A 14,231-nucleotide genomic window follows, 5' to 3' on the forward strand; every position below is an offset into this window, starting at 1 on the left:
TTCACGAAGTTCCTGTCGGCGAACATCGAAGATCGATCGAGCCTGTTGAAAAGTTTTGCGACCCTCTCTCTCACTCTCTCTCTCTCTCTCTCTCTCTCTCTCTCTCTCTCTCTCTCTCTCTCTCTCCCTATCCCTTCATTCTCCGATCACGACCACTCTCGCGAACCAGCTGCAGGTGGAAACTCCTTCTGGAGGTTAATTTGGAAACGAGGTTGCGAAAAGTCACGTCCCCCCAATTACATCGATGAATAGATAATAATGGGCCGATAACGCCGGTTCACCCTCGAAACTTACTACACCCGGCAAACTCCTTAGCGCGCAAAGACTAGCGGAACCCGTCGATTCAATACACTCGAGAAGAAGGGTAGCCTCTGGACAGTAAATAAAAGGGAATCAATCGTCCAACTTCTTCTTCGCCTCCGCTTCATCAACGGGAATACGATTTTCGGGATTTCTTTTTTTTCTCCGGAACCGTGGGACTTGATTCAAAAAGCTTTTCCGTGTTTCAGAGAACGCGTTTTAGGGAGTGTTCCACGATTTTTCGATTGAAAAATTTTTATCCGTTACGTAGCTGCGATTTCCCGCAGGCTTTCGTTAAGAGATCTTAAGACTTGATTTACATAAATTTTAAAATATGTTCCTATGAGAGTTTTTTAACTTTTGAAGGCTCAAATTGAAGCTGAAAGCTTGCACTCAATGGTGGGTTAATTTCGGCCCAAAGGGAAATTCGAAATCATATGAAAAAATCAAGAAATCTCGATCGATAGGTCAGAGCAAAATGAGTCAATTTTTAGAGGATGATTTACATAAATTTTAAAATATGTTCCTATGGTAGTTTTTTAACTTTTGAAGGCTGAAACTAAAGCTGAAAGCTTGCACTCAATGGTGGGTTAATTTCGGTCCAAAGGGAAACTCGAAATCATATAGAAAAATCAAGAAATCTCGATCGATAGGTCAGAGCAAAATGAGTCAATTTTTAGAGGATGATTTACATAAATTTTAAAATATGTTCCTATGGTAGTTTTTTAACTTTTGAAGGCTGAAACTAAAGCTGAAAGCTTGCACTCAATGGTGGGTTAATTTCGGTCCAAAGGGAAACTCGAAATCATATAGAAAAATCAAGAAACCTCGATCGATAGGTCAGAGCAAATCGAGTGAATTTTTGGAGGATGATTCACATAAATTTTAAAATATGTTCCTGTGGGAATTTTTTAAGTTTTGAGGGCTCAAATTAAAGCTGGAAGCTTGCACTTGATGATAGGTTAATTTCAATATGTCAATTGCACTGTTTCTGAACCGTTCTAAATAGTTTAATAGAGCTACCAATAGGAGTGTAATCGACTTATATCGTTCTGTAGCAAGTTCCAAAGTAAAAGTGAGGGGAACAGGTTGGACCGCAAAGGGCTGGAGCACGCGAAGGGACTTTCCAGCCACTTTAATATTTTCGCCATGAGTTTTCCACGTGCAAATGATAAATTTCTTGGAGGGAGAACATTAAATTAACGTCCACAGTTGGGAATGTGAACCGGCCCGGCCCGGCCCGGGATACTCTGTACGTTGGTTGTGGGCAGAATTCTCCGGGCCGCGTTTAACGTGTAATACCATTCCGCGCGAAGGATGAAGCAAAACCACCGAAGGTCCGGCATTCCTCGAAGTCCTCACTAGCCCTACCCCCTCTCTCTCTCTCTCTCTCTCTCTCTCTCTCTCTCTCTCTCTCTCTCTCTCTCTCTCTTTGGTGCACCGCGCCGGGGTACTTATCTGTCGGCAACTGTGAATAAATGCATTTTCCGTAGGTAGTCGTCGGTTATCGCGAATTCTCACGGTATTCCGGGGTGAGGGTATTGTTGCCGCCACAATACCGTTTCTCCATTAGACGCAAGCAATGCATGCGCCATCCTCGGCCCGCTATCTGCATCCAGCATGCTCTAATTCACGCTACGCGTGATAAGCAATAAATTACACCGATACTTGTCCCGCGCTCGGGTATGCATGATTAATGGCAACCGAAAAATTACCACCTGACGTGCTTTTCCAGCACGAGCCTTTCCGAAAATCGATTTGTTGCTTGCATGCTCCTGGAGAATACGGTTTCGAGAATGTGTGTGTGTCCGTGTCTGTGGAAATTCTTGAGGCTATAGTTCTGAATTCGACCAAGTTGTAATTGTTCTGTCTTACGAGCGCAGTGTCCCGTAGAAATTAAAGTAGGAATTGTTCCTGGTTCATATTAAAAATTAACATTTGTGCAGATGTGTTAGCGGGCAGGGGTCCAGGGGCTTTTTACTGTACTTATTTTAAACGTATGCAAAATAGACTGAACGCTTTCAGAGGAATGAAATGACTCTGGGAGGGTTGCTTTAAAGAAATTTTAAAGCGAATTCCCGTGGGAATGTTTAAACTTTAAAGGGCTTAAATTAAACCTGAAAGAGTCAGCTTTGTGATAGGCCTGTTTCGATTTAAAAAGAAAAAATCGTAGCTATATAAAAATGAGAATAATTGTCAAATTTTTAGGGGTTGTGTCGGAACGATTTTAAAATGCGTTCCTGTGATAATTTTTAAACTTTAAAAGGCTTAAATTAAAGCTGAAAATCCTACTTTGTGATAAATCCGCTCAGATTAAAAAAAAATGGTAGCTATACGTAAATGAGAATAATAATGGAATTTTTAGGGGTTGTTGTTTCGAACCGATTTTAAAATGTGTTCCCATGGTAATTTCTAAACTCTTGAGGGCTTAAATTAAAGCTGACATATCACGCTTTTATAACAGATTCGTTCAGATTCTCTTTGCAGCCCTGGACATACTTCTGTCCTGATAACATAGTCGCAGGTACCTATAATTTCCACTACAAATATATTTTTTTCATTTTACTTTATAGTAAGCAAAAATAGGTTACATCATTTGATTTATCAATTTGATTTCCTTGATAAATTCCAGTAGGTCTCGTATTTTCTTATCTTTTCAATTATCCTTGAGTGTAGATTCCATAAAAAATTATTATCGGTACACTTGTTGCTACACAGAGCTCTAAATCCATGTTTTGAGAAAAAGCTCGACATTTTCCAAAATTATATCCACGATAAGTTTGGCATCACCTAGACCAATTAACTTTAATTTCCACGACCTGCCATTTCGCAAGCCTTAAATCTTCGGCAGACTGAGCCTCCGAATTCGCGTGAACGACTGCCACGAAAATTTCTATGGCTCGTAAAATCGGATTTTGCGCAAAGCTGTGTGAAAATATCGCCACGTAAGGATGTCCTGGGATTAATTGACTGCCGGGAGAGCGACAGAAGGCTCGGTAGAAGCTAGAGCAGGACAGAGGAGACTAGAGGAAGAGAGCAGGATACGCTATGATCGAGGGTAATTTTATGCCAACAGAAAGACGCTTATGTGTGCGGCGTGCGCGATGGGGATTTTCGTGTGGCGTGCAGCCAGTCCGGTGGAATTTCGAACGGTGGAGAAACAACGAGGGATTTAGGCGAGACCGGAGTGTTTACATTCTAAGGGCCCGAATCGAGCGAATTAGCTAGTGCCGCGATAAATCGTCGGGGTCTGTAACGTCGCTTACCTATACTACTTCGAATTTCTCTTCGTTCTACTGGTTTATCTGCGAGCCTTACAAAATTGTATTCAACCCGCAGACTCTTGCGAGTCCTAGGCATAGTCACTCCTGACCCACATCGGTAATTCAGTTTTCTTTCGATATAAGACAATGGCTCGGGACTGGCTTTGATCGTATTTCGGACGAAAAAGAAAAGTGGGGGACAGCGACTTTCTTATTTCGAAATTAAAAAGTATAAAATTACGGAATGACTCCGGCATAGCATACTGAGGGTAAACTCTCCTCCAACCCTTAATTATAACAACCCTTAACCACCGAATTACCTCCTCCAACATGGAGAAACAATGAGGGATTTAGGCGAGACCGGTGTGTTTACATTCTGAGGGCCCGAATCGAGCGAATTAGCTAGTGCCGCGATAAATCGTCGGGGTCTGTAACGTCGCTTACCTATACTACTTCGAATTTCTCTTCGTTCTACTGGTTTATCTGCGAGCCTTACAAAATTGTATTCAACCCGCAGACTCTTGCGAGTCCTAGGCATAGTCACTCCTGACCCACATCGGTAATTCAGTTTTCTTTCGATATAAGACAATGGCTCGGGACTGGCTTTGATCGTATTTCGGACGAAAAAGAAAAGTGGGGGACAGCGACTTTCTTATTTCGAAATTAAAAAGTATAAAATTACGGAATGACTCCGGCATAGCATACTGAGGGTAAACTCTCCTCCAACCCTTAATTATAACAACCCTTAACTACCGAATTACTTCCTCGAACGCTTGCGTTAATAATCACAATTGAATCCCCAGTTAAAACAAAAATCTTCCAAGTCAATTTTGGGAAACACAGCTGAAATAAAATCGTACTCCTTTTAATAATTTTAATAGGAATCCTGAGGCAATATTCTTAAAGCCTTCGAATGCTAATAATTCTTTAATATCTCTTCAAGAAAAACGCCTAAAAATCAGGGTTGTTGAGGACAGTTAACACGAGTTTTCGAAATCGTGTAGGGTCGGGATTTTAGCAATTAAGCCCGGGAGAAGGTATAAAAAGAGTTTCGAGTTAACACCGGAAGCGTGTCGAGTGCCGGAAAACTTCAAGTGGAATTGGTCGCGAATTTCAATCGGTTTTTCGCGTGCGGTGGAAACTTTCCCGGGTATCGGGAGCGTCTTTACAGATTCCGATTCGTTTCTAGTTTAAGTCTCGTGCTCTCCGAGATCTTTGCTCTAAACTTTCCGTCCCCGGGGTTCTGATTGGGGGAAGGGGGGGGGGGGGTGGTCCCCGAGGGGGGACCATCGTCGAAAGATCTGGACAAAAGCCTAACCGGAAAGTTTCGTAGGTATTAACGGCGTCTTTGACGACGTTGAATAAACGACGAGCCACGGGTTAATCTCCTTAACGAGGCCCGGGGAAAATTGTACCGGAGCTGTCGCGGAATTAAATACCGTTTCTGCGTAATGCGAAAAATAAGTCTCCGCGGGCGTAACCGCGTTACGAAGAGGGAACGCTGAGCGCTCATTTAAGTACCATTCCAGCGTAAATCTCGTTTACTCGCCGAGGCAATTCCCCGGACGGACTCATCGGCGGAGATCAAGCCCCAGAAACATTCCGGAAACGAAATCCCGACGGCCCGGAATCCGGAAAAATTGCGACCGAGGCGAAAACGCGCGACACCGATCGCGAAAAAATTAGATAGACGATGGTGTGACGATTTTGCGCGTTTGTTGCATGCTCGGAGAAACTTGGAAGACACCAAGTTAATTAATTGATGAACATCAATCCCCAAAAGTTTCCATAAGCAATTTAATTAATTTCACGCGGAACCTGGGAGGTTAGGTTTGTCACGGTGGATGCTACTTCAGAACTTCTGCATTGTAAAAATTGTAATATAGTTCGGTTTTGTTCGGCTGTTTATGCAATAAGACGCGGATTTGGTAAAAAACTTTCATATAATCTGCCAATTTGTTTCGCATAACAAGCATACTATGTTAAGATGTCCTTTTGCTACCCCCAATTTCAAGGGTTGATTCCGAACGAATTTAAAATTTGTTCTCGTAGGAATTTTTTAACTTTCGAGGGCTTAAATTGAAGCTGAAAAGTCCTACTTTGTGGTAGGTTTATTTCGATTTTTTTTTAAATTCGGAGCTGTATTCAACAATTAAAAAATCGCGATAAATCTCGGACTAATAACCTACTTTGAAGTGGTTGCTTCCGAATGATTTTAAAATATGTTCCCGTAGGAATTTTTTATCTTTCGAGGGTTTAAATTGAAGCTGAAAAGTCCTACTTTGTGGTAGGTTTATTCTAATTTTATTAAAAATTTCGTACCTGCTTCCAAAAATTGAAAAATTTCGATAGGTCTCCGAATTTTAAGGGATTGTTTGCGAACGATTTTAAAATTTGTATGAGTGGGAATTTTTCAACTTTCGAGGGCTTAAATTAAAGCTGAAAATCTTCCTTTATGATAGATCCACTGTGATTTAAAAAAAAAAATTCGTAGCTGCATCCAAAAATTCAGAAATCTCGATAGGTTACCGAATAATAACCGAATTTGAAGGGGTTGTTTCCGAACGATTTTAAAATATGTTCCCGTAGGAATTTTTTAACTTTCGAGGGCTTGAATTAAAGCTGTCAGATCCTGCTTCACGATGGGTCCATCGAAACCTAAAAGAAAATTCGAAAGGACACACACGAAAAATCAAAAAGCTCCCTGTCTGAATAATGAAGATATTCAATCATGTTAGCGTCTTCATAATTCCATCAATAACGAAACACCAAACCCATTATCCATGTTGAAATGACAATGCAACAACAGCAGCTGTAATATCTTTGTCAGTGCATGATCGAAGCAGGAACATCCATCACGCGACTGATCTTCCATCAGTCAACAAGTTGTTCGGCGCAAACGCGACGCTTGCGCCGATGCACCGTTGCACCGTTGCACTAATATTTACGGTTCTTTAATTAATAAATTCAATGAATACCGCCAAGTATTTAAGCCCGTGGCACTAGGTTTCTTTTCATTCATTTTTCCGGCGTTCTCTCGGTTCCCGGCGCGGCTCGTAATTAAACGACAATGAGTGTGTACAGACGAAGCTCGTTAAATATTAATTCGCGAGCTTGCGACGCGTTTTCTCCCCTCGAAACGATGCGAAGAAAGCTTGTTACGATGGCGTGCGCAAATTGACGCGACCAGGTCCGAGCGTTTCTCGCTCGTTTGCGACAAAGAAGAATGACAGGTAACGTTCCCTTTGCGTCGTTCACGCTGTTTGAATAGACTCCGAGAGCCACGGTGAATCGCGTCGCGGACACACGGCGACGTTTAATAAAGCCGGACGGTTCGCCCGGAAATTCTGCAGAGGATCTTGGCGGAATTTTGATCAGTCACTGCGAACCCACACGCGCAACAGTCAGCTGAGAACTTGGAATATCCCGCGCCGTAGGTGTAACCCAATGAGTTATCTTCCAAGTAGAATAGCACGCGTGGGCATCAGCTTCCGCGATCGTGCTCTCGAAAAGGAAGAAGAATGCCACAGTGTTTCGTTGAAACGTCAAGGGGTGGCTCAGTTCCATGGAATAACAGCACATGTGGGCATTTGATTCCTCGATCACGCTTTCCAAAAGAAAGAGGAACGCTCTTTGGTGATAGATCAAGGGGTGGTTTAGTCCCCTAGAATAACAGCACATGTGGGCATTTGATTTCTCGATCACGCTTTCCAAAAGAAAGAGGAACGCTCTTTGGTGATAGATCAAGGGGTGGTTTAGTCCCCTAGAATAACAGCACATGTGGGCATTTGATTCCTCGATCATGCTCTCGAAAAGAAAGAGGAACGCTCTCTGGTGAAAGATCTAGGGGTGGTTTAGTTCCCTAGGAATAATAGCACACGTGGGCATTTGATTCCTCGATCATGCTCTCGAAAGGAAGACGAACGCTCTTTGGTGAAAGATCAAGGGGTGGTTTAGTCCCCTAGAATAACGCCACATGTGGGCATTTGATTCCTCGATCACGCTTTCCAAAAGAAAGAAGGAAGATCTCTGGTGAAAGATCAAGGGGTGGTTTAGTTCCCTAGAATAACAGCACACGTGGGCATTTGATTCCGCGATCATGATTTCGAATAGAAAGGAGAAGTGTTCCGTGAAAAGATCAAGAGGTGGTTTAGTTTAGCAAGCGATATTTAACTTTGGGAATTTTTTTATCCAGGTTCTGCAATATTTTTTAATCCAGTTTCGACGAGCTGAAGACATTTTTTTGTAGATGAAAAATTAAAATTTTGTAGCGTGATCCAGTGCTGCAAGATCGTTTGACCTTTTTGAAAGAAATTGTATAATTAGGGCTTCCTTTGAGGGGACTTAAAATGATTTTCTCGGAAAATCTATTAACTTTTGAGGGCTTGAATTAAAGCTGAAAGTTCACGCTTGATGATAGGGTCATCTATGTTTAAAAAGAAATACGAAGTTATGTAGAAAAATTTATGGAACCCCGGAGATCGGCAAAAAATGATTTGATTTTAAGGGGTAGCTGCAGATCAATTTTAAAATATGTCCCCGAGGTCATTTTTAATGTTTCGAGGGCTAAAATTGAAGCTGAAAGTTCGCGCTTAATGATAGGATCATCTGGATTTAGAAAGAAATTCGGAATCCTGTAGGAATTTGATGGAACCGCGGAGATCGGCGAAAAGTAATTTGATTTTAATGGGTTGCTTTAGATCGATTGTAAAATATGTCCCCGTACTAATTTTTAATGTTTCGAGGGTTAGAATTAAAGCTGAAAGTTCGCGCTTGATGATAGGGTCATTTAAATTTAGAAAGAAATTCGAAATCCTGCCAAAAAATGTATGGAACCCCGGAGATCGGCAAAAAATGATTTGATTTTAAGGGGTAGCTGCAGATCAATTTTAAAATATGTCCCCGAGGTAATTTTTAATGTTTCGGGAGCTAAAATTAAAGCTGAAAGTTCACGTTTGATGATAGGGTCATCTAAATTTAGAAAGAAATTCGAAATCCTGCCAAAAAATTTATGGAACCCCGGAGATCGGCTAAAAATTATTCGATTTTAGAGGGTTGCTTCAGATCGATTTTAAAATATGTCCCCGTGGTAATTTTCAAACTTTCGAGGGTTCGACTAGAAGCTGACAGATCGCACTTTATGCCTGGTACACTTGCCGTCGGATTTTGATGCTCGAATCGGTATAGTTGTCCATGTATCAGTTGCGGTGTCGTTTTCGGCCTCGCTCGTATCGATGCGTATTTATATGCAAATGAAAGAGCATCGATGGCTTCGGTATAAAAGTAGCTCGAATAAAATTACGTTATTCAGCGCTGTGCGGCTCAGTTTCCGCGAGTCTTGCCCGCGGACTCGTTGCTAAAAACGTGCGCGAACGGCCGAATGTATCGCCCGAGCGTGTAAGCATATTATCAGGCAACTACCGCGCGCTTAATTCTCGGTAATAACGTTGAGAATTTTCAAACGGCCGCTCGTTTTACGGTCAGCCCTGAAATAATTCCATCGGCGGGCTTGGAATTTTAATTTCGAGTTGCAATTCGGCGAGCCCGACCAATGAAAATTGGACACTCGATTTTTAAGGGGTAGGCTTTCGAACGTATTCAGAATATGTTCCCGTTCTAATTTTCACATGTTTGAGGTCTCAAATGGAAGCTGAGAGATCCTACTTTATTATAGGTTCAGTTAGGTTTGTTGAAAAAATTCGCAAGCATATTAAAAAAATTGAAAAATCCTGATAGGTCGCAGAAAAATGATTTTTAAGGGGTTGCTTTGGAAGTATTTTTAAATATGTTCCCGTTGGAATTTTCACATGTTTGAGGTCTCAAATGGAAGCTGAGAGATCCTACTTTATTATAGGTTCAGTTAGGTTTGTTGAAAAAATTCTCAAGCTTATAAAAAAAATTGAGAAATCACGATGGGTTACAGTAAAGTGATTTTTAAGGGGCTGCTTTGGAAGGATTTTAAAATATGTTCCCGTTGGAATTTTCACATGTTTCACGTCCCGAATGGAAGCGGAGAGACCCCATTTTATTATAGGTTCAGTTAGGTTTGTTGAAAAAATTCGCAAGCATATTAAAAAAATTGAGAAATCACGATGGGTTACAGAAAAGTGATTTTTAAGGGGCTGCTTTGGAAGGATTTTAAAATATGTTCCCGTAGGAATTTTCACATGTTTCGCGTCCCGAATGGAAGCTGAGAGACCCCACTTTATTACATGTTCATTTAGATTTGGAGAACAAATTCGCAAGCATATTTAAAAAATTGAAAAATCCTGATAGGTAGCAGAAAAATGATTTTTAAGGGGTTGCTTTGGAAGTATTTTTAAATATGTTCCCGTTGGAATTTTCACATGTTTGAGGTCTCAAATGGAAGCTTTGAGATCCTACTTTATCATAGGTTCATTTAGGTTAGGCGAAAAAATTCGCGAGCATACCAAAAAAATTCGAAAATCCCAATAGGTCGCAGAAGAACGATTTCCAAAGGGGTTGCTTTGGAACGAATTTAAAATATCTTCCCGTTATAATATCCACACGTTTGAGGTCTCAACTGAAAGCTGAGAGATCCTGCTTTCTGACAGATGCGTTCAAGTTTGCGGAAGAAATTCGCAGGTGTCTAAAAAAAAATTGAAAATCCCAGGTCGATGAGAAATGATCGGGAAGGGGTTGCTTCGGATTGATTTCGATGAATGATTCGTGGAGAGGTATCGTTGTTCCTTGATCGGCGTTGTTGGCAAAACGCTCGGGCAACGAGCGACTGCGCATTCCCGAGTCCGGTTGCCGCTTGAACTCCTGCGGAAGACGGGGCTCGGCGAAAATGTTCACGGGGCCAACAGTGCGCGGACCGCTGGCACGCGACGCGGTTGCATCGACGCGACGCCACGCGACGCTCTCTGCCTCGATCTCGATCACGGACGCTTTCAAACACCGCAAAAATCCACTCTCTCTCTCTCTCTCTGTTCCGCAGAAATCTCTGCAGAAAATTCCCGACTCGAAACAGAACACAAAGCAGCAAATCCCAGCATCCAGAAAATTCGCAGAAAATTTTGCATCGATCTGCTCGGAGAACCGGTCACTTAAAACAGCAATTAATTTCCCCCCGAAAAAAGAGTCAATCAGCAGCCGTTGAATCAGCGCGATTTCACCAGGAGAAAATTCTGAGCACGTGAGAGGGAACGGGGCGCGATGGAGGAACTGTTGAGAGGCGATCGATGAGCATACGAGATCGATCGATGATCAGGAGGTTCGGGATCGTGTGTAGCTGAGGAGATAGCTGGCGGAAACTAATCGAGACGCTCGTGCGATGGATGTTTGCCGCGGGAACGAGCAAATATTTTGCGGTGAGGTCCCGGGAAGAGGACTCTGAGACATGTCGATCGAAGTATCGGTTGCCGGAGCGCAGTCCTGAAACGGAAAGTCGATGTGAGCAGAGTAAACAAAACGAAGAAAGAGAGAGAGAGAGAGAGAGAGAGAGAGAGGAGTATCGGTGCGAACATAGGTCCCTTCGCAGGGAATCGTCCCATAAAAAGTGACGCGTTTCGAGGACGAATCTCCGGGAATAAATTGGTTTCGAGGCGGCTCCGAAATCGCTGGGGAGAGACCCCAGTTCCCAGGGGAAGGTGTCTCTGCTGCGAAAGGACACAGCCGACTTCGAATACGTTCCGTGCGCTGCACCGGAGGAAAATGCGACGTCCGGCGAAATGTTGCTACGTTTTACGGTAACGCGCGCAATTTTATTGTCCCTTGCCCCTCTTTCATTTGTTCCACGCTGATGCACGATGTCCGCGAGCGGTCCGACGCTCCGGTATACGATCATGGTTGTTTTTTTTTTTCCAAGTACAGTTGACTGTAAACGTGCTCGAATTACCCGGGCCTTTGGTCCATGACTATTGAGATTACGAGGGTGCTTCAGGTGGAACACCATCGAAGCTTTTCGTTGCTAATTGTACACGTTATTGTTAACCCTTTGCTCTCGAAGCTATTTCAACTCCAAAACGAAACATTTCTTCCGACCTGGGATGTATTGCCCTTCTATGTATTGTTTTTTCATGTTATACATACGAAAATGGTGCAATTTACTCGTACAACACCGAAATGTTTAGTAATTTATTAAATACAAACGAATTTAAAAATGTGAAAAATATTTTGAATAATGGTACAGCAATTTTTAGTGGTGGCTTACAGGCGCCATTCGAGTGCCAAGGGTTAAACATTGTGCATCCATAAGGAAAATTATTTAAAGAAAATATTGTCGTCAACTCGACCAGAGATTCTTGCAAAATCAGGGTAATTTAATTAATGAAACCAGAACCATTTTAAATGTATTATAGGGGATGCTCTGTTTCAACCCTTTTGAATTCCAGAGATCTTAAAAAAAATTCGGTTTATCCGGATATGTCACACTAAAAATGAATGCCTAAACCTAGTCAAAAATCACTGTGAATCGGTTACAATTATTGAGGGAGGAAACAAATTTTTATTTTGCATTAAATCCGCACTGTACTTGTTATACTCAATTTTCTTACTTTCTCTAACTGTTAACACTAAACCTACCAGGCACAAAACATATAAAAGTGACATGTCTTATAGAAGGGAGAAGATTGACTTTACATCAATTTCGTACGATTTTCATTATAAAATGTGCTTAAATGAAGAAGTCAATTCAGTAATTTCCTACGAAACAATGTTTATACTTTCAATAATTGTGGAATAGAAAACCGGTCATTAGATCAGTATGCAACATTCAAATTTTTACAGTAAAAGTGCTTTTATTTAAAGTAAATTTCTTCTCTTTTTAAATTACCCCTGTGCACTCCATCGCACTCCGACGTGTTGATATTTTCGACCGTTCGGTAATAACGACAGTATACTGTTTTCGAGTGAACCAATAAAAGATATTAATACTAAACCTACCACGGTAAAATGACCGGTTTAATATTTTACAATTATTGAAATTTTAAAAATTCATTTATGGAAAATAGAATAATTATATTGAAAATTACGGACAATCTCAATTAATCTAGGGTTGCCATTTTTATAATATTCACCAGATACTTTTAACGCTTGGTAGGCTTAGTGTTAAAGGAAATAAATTCACCGAACGAGTTTCCATTTTCTCTCTTTCTCCCCGAATAAAATTTTCGGCACTCCAACAGCTCCGGTTTTAACAGCTGGCGTCGCTGATGGTGTCGAACAATGCTCGGAGCGCTAAGGATTAATTTTAATTTTGAATAATCTCGTTGTTTCCACCGTTTCATATTTCACGAAACCATTTTTATCGTAAACGTGTACACACGGTATCTCTGCAGTCTATTAATTATGCAGATCATGTTTCATTTTGGATCGAATCAACATCCCGCTTTGATTGCTTTCGACTATTATGTCGAACAAGTTTTCCTCATATTTTAATGTTTAAAGGAAACTTTCGTTTTGTTCCACCACGTGGCTCATTAAAAATTTTGCTTTCAGTGCATTTATTGGTTTAAAATATTTAATTTCAGCAATTTGTTAATTATATATCGTTGGTAATAACATCGGCATTGTGGTGTAATTGTTTCTATGAATAACAGCACGCGCTATAATATACACTGTGGTCATAGTCGCCGAGAAAATATATTCAATCATGCAAATGGTTTAAAAACAGTCAATTCAACGTATCTGGGAGCGGCAGAAGAATGATTTAAAAAAGTTCTCATCACTCTTCCCAACATTTCCAACATTTTCTTGTTCATAATATACACTGTGTTCACAGTAAGAAAATATATTCACTGTAATAATACGAATATGGGTTAAAAACAGTAAATTAAATGTACCCAGGTGCAACAGAGAAATAATTAAAAAAATTCACATCACTGATCCCAACACATTTGAATTTTTCTCTTCCATAATCTCCACTGTGCTCTTACCGAGAAAACAACGCGCGTTAACTCTACTTATGCAAATTATTTTTCACGTTAAAAATAACTAAGAAAAATGCAGCTAGAAGCAACAGAAGAATAATTTAAAAAATTCACGTCAGCCAACTCGCTCGGGCAATTTCACGACCAGCATTCAAGCCTTAACCGGGTTTAATACAAAAATATTTGCAACTAATTTCCCCAGACATTTAATTGGACCGGGTGCGTTGTAGACCGATACTAGTTTCGCGGAAACTAAACAAGGGCGGGAAAAAAAAAAAATAATAATGCCAGCCCGAGGTTATCGAGAGGAGAAAAAATGGGAAAAACGCGACCGCCCGATATCAGGTTCCGAAAGTTCCGGTCCGTGGGCTGGTGTACATCGAAAGTTCCTCCATTTATACGGCGCACGCATTGTCCCGTTTATCCTTTTAGAAGAAAATACCCTAAGTTTACGCGCGGTGCGCGCCTCCTACGTAACTTTCCCGAGGGAGGGAGTGGGGTTGTAGTTTATGAAGGTCAGGCCCGCTTCTGATATCGCGAGAGAAGTCTTTTTAAGAGTTTAAAAAGACTTTTTCCCAGGACCGTATAATCTCCGGTCCCGAGAATCTTTTGTCCTGTCGCCGGAGGATATCGCTTTTTTGAGACAGCCGCCGCACTCGATTTCAATTTTCCACAACCTTTCCGTTCGTTTCCTGTACCGTTTCCCCCCCCCCCTCCATTTTTCTTCACCTGTCCCCCCTTCTACCCCTCCGGACTAAAGTTGTTTATTCTCCAC

General features: G+C 41.4%; 1 protein-coding gene across 4 annotated transcripts in view; it reads left to right on the forward strand.

Moving 5' to 3' along the window:
* The first annotated feature begins 10,397 nt into the window (after nt 1-10,397).
* Nucleotides 10,398-14,231, forward strand: part of Gaba-b-r3 (gamma-aminobutyric acid type B receptor subunit 3) — a 79,371-nt gene continuing 75,537 nt past the window's right edge. For all 4 annotated transcript variants that reach the window (XM_076799274.1, XM_076799276.1, XM_076799275.1 and 1 more), the window contains exon 1: nt 10,398-11,275. The gene's annotated coding sequence lies outside the window, so the exon portion shown is untranslated. The remainder of the gene's footprint in view (nt 11,276-14,231) is intronic.

This window comes from Halictus rubicundus, chromosome 13 (genome assembly GCF_050948215.1).
Source record: "Halictus rubicundus isolate RS-2024b chromosome 13, iyHalRubi1_principal, whole genome shotgun sequence".
Taxonomy (NCBI): Eukaryota; Metazoa; Arthropoda; class Insecta; order Hymenoptera; family Halictidae; genus Halictus; species Halictus rubicundus.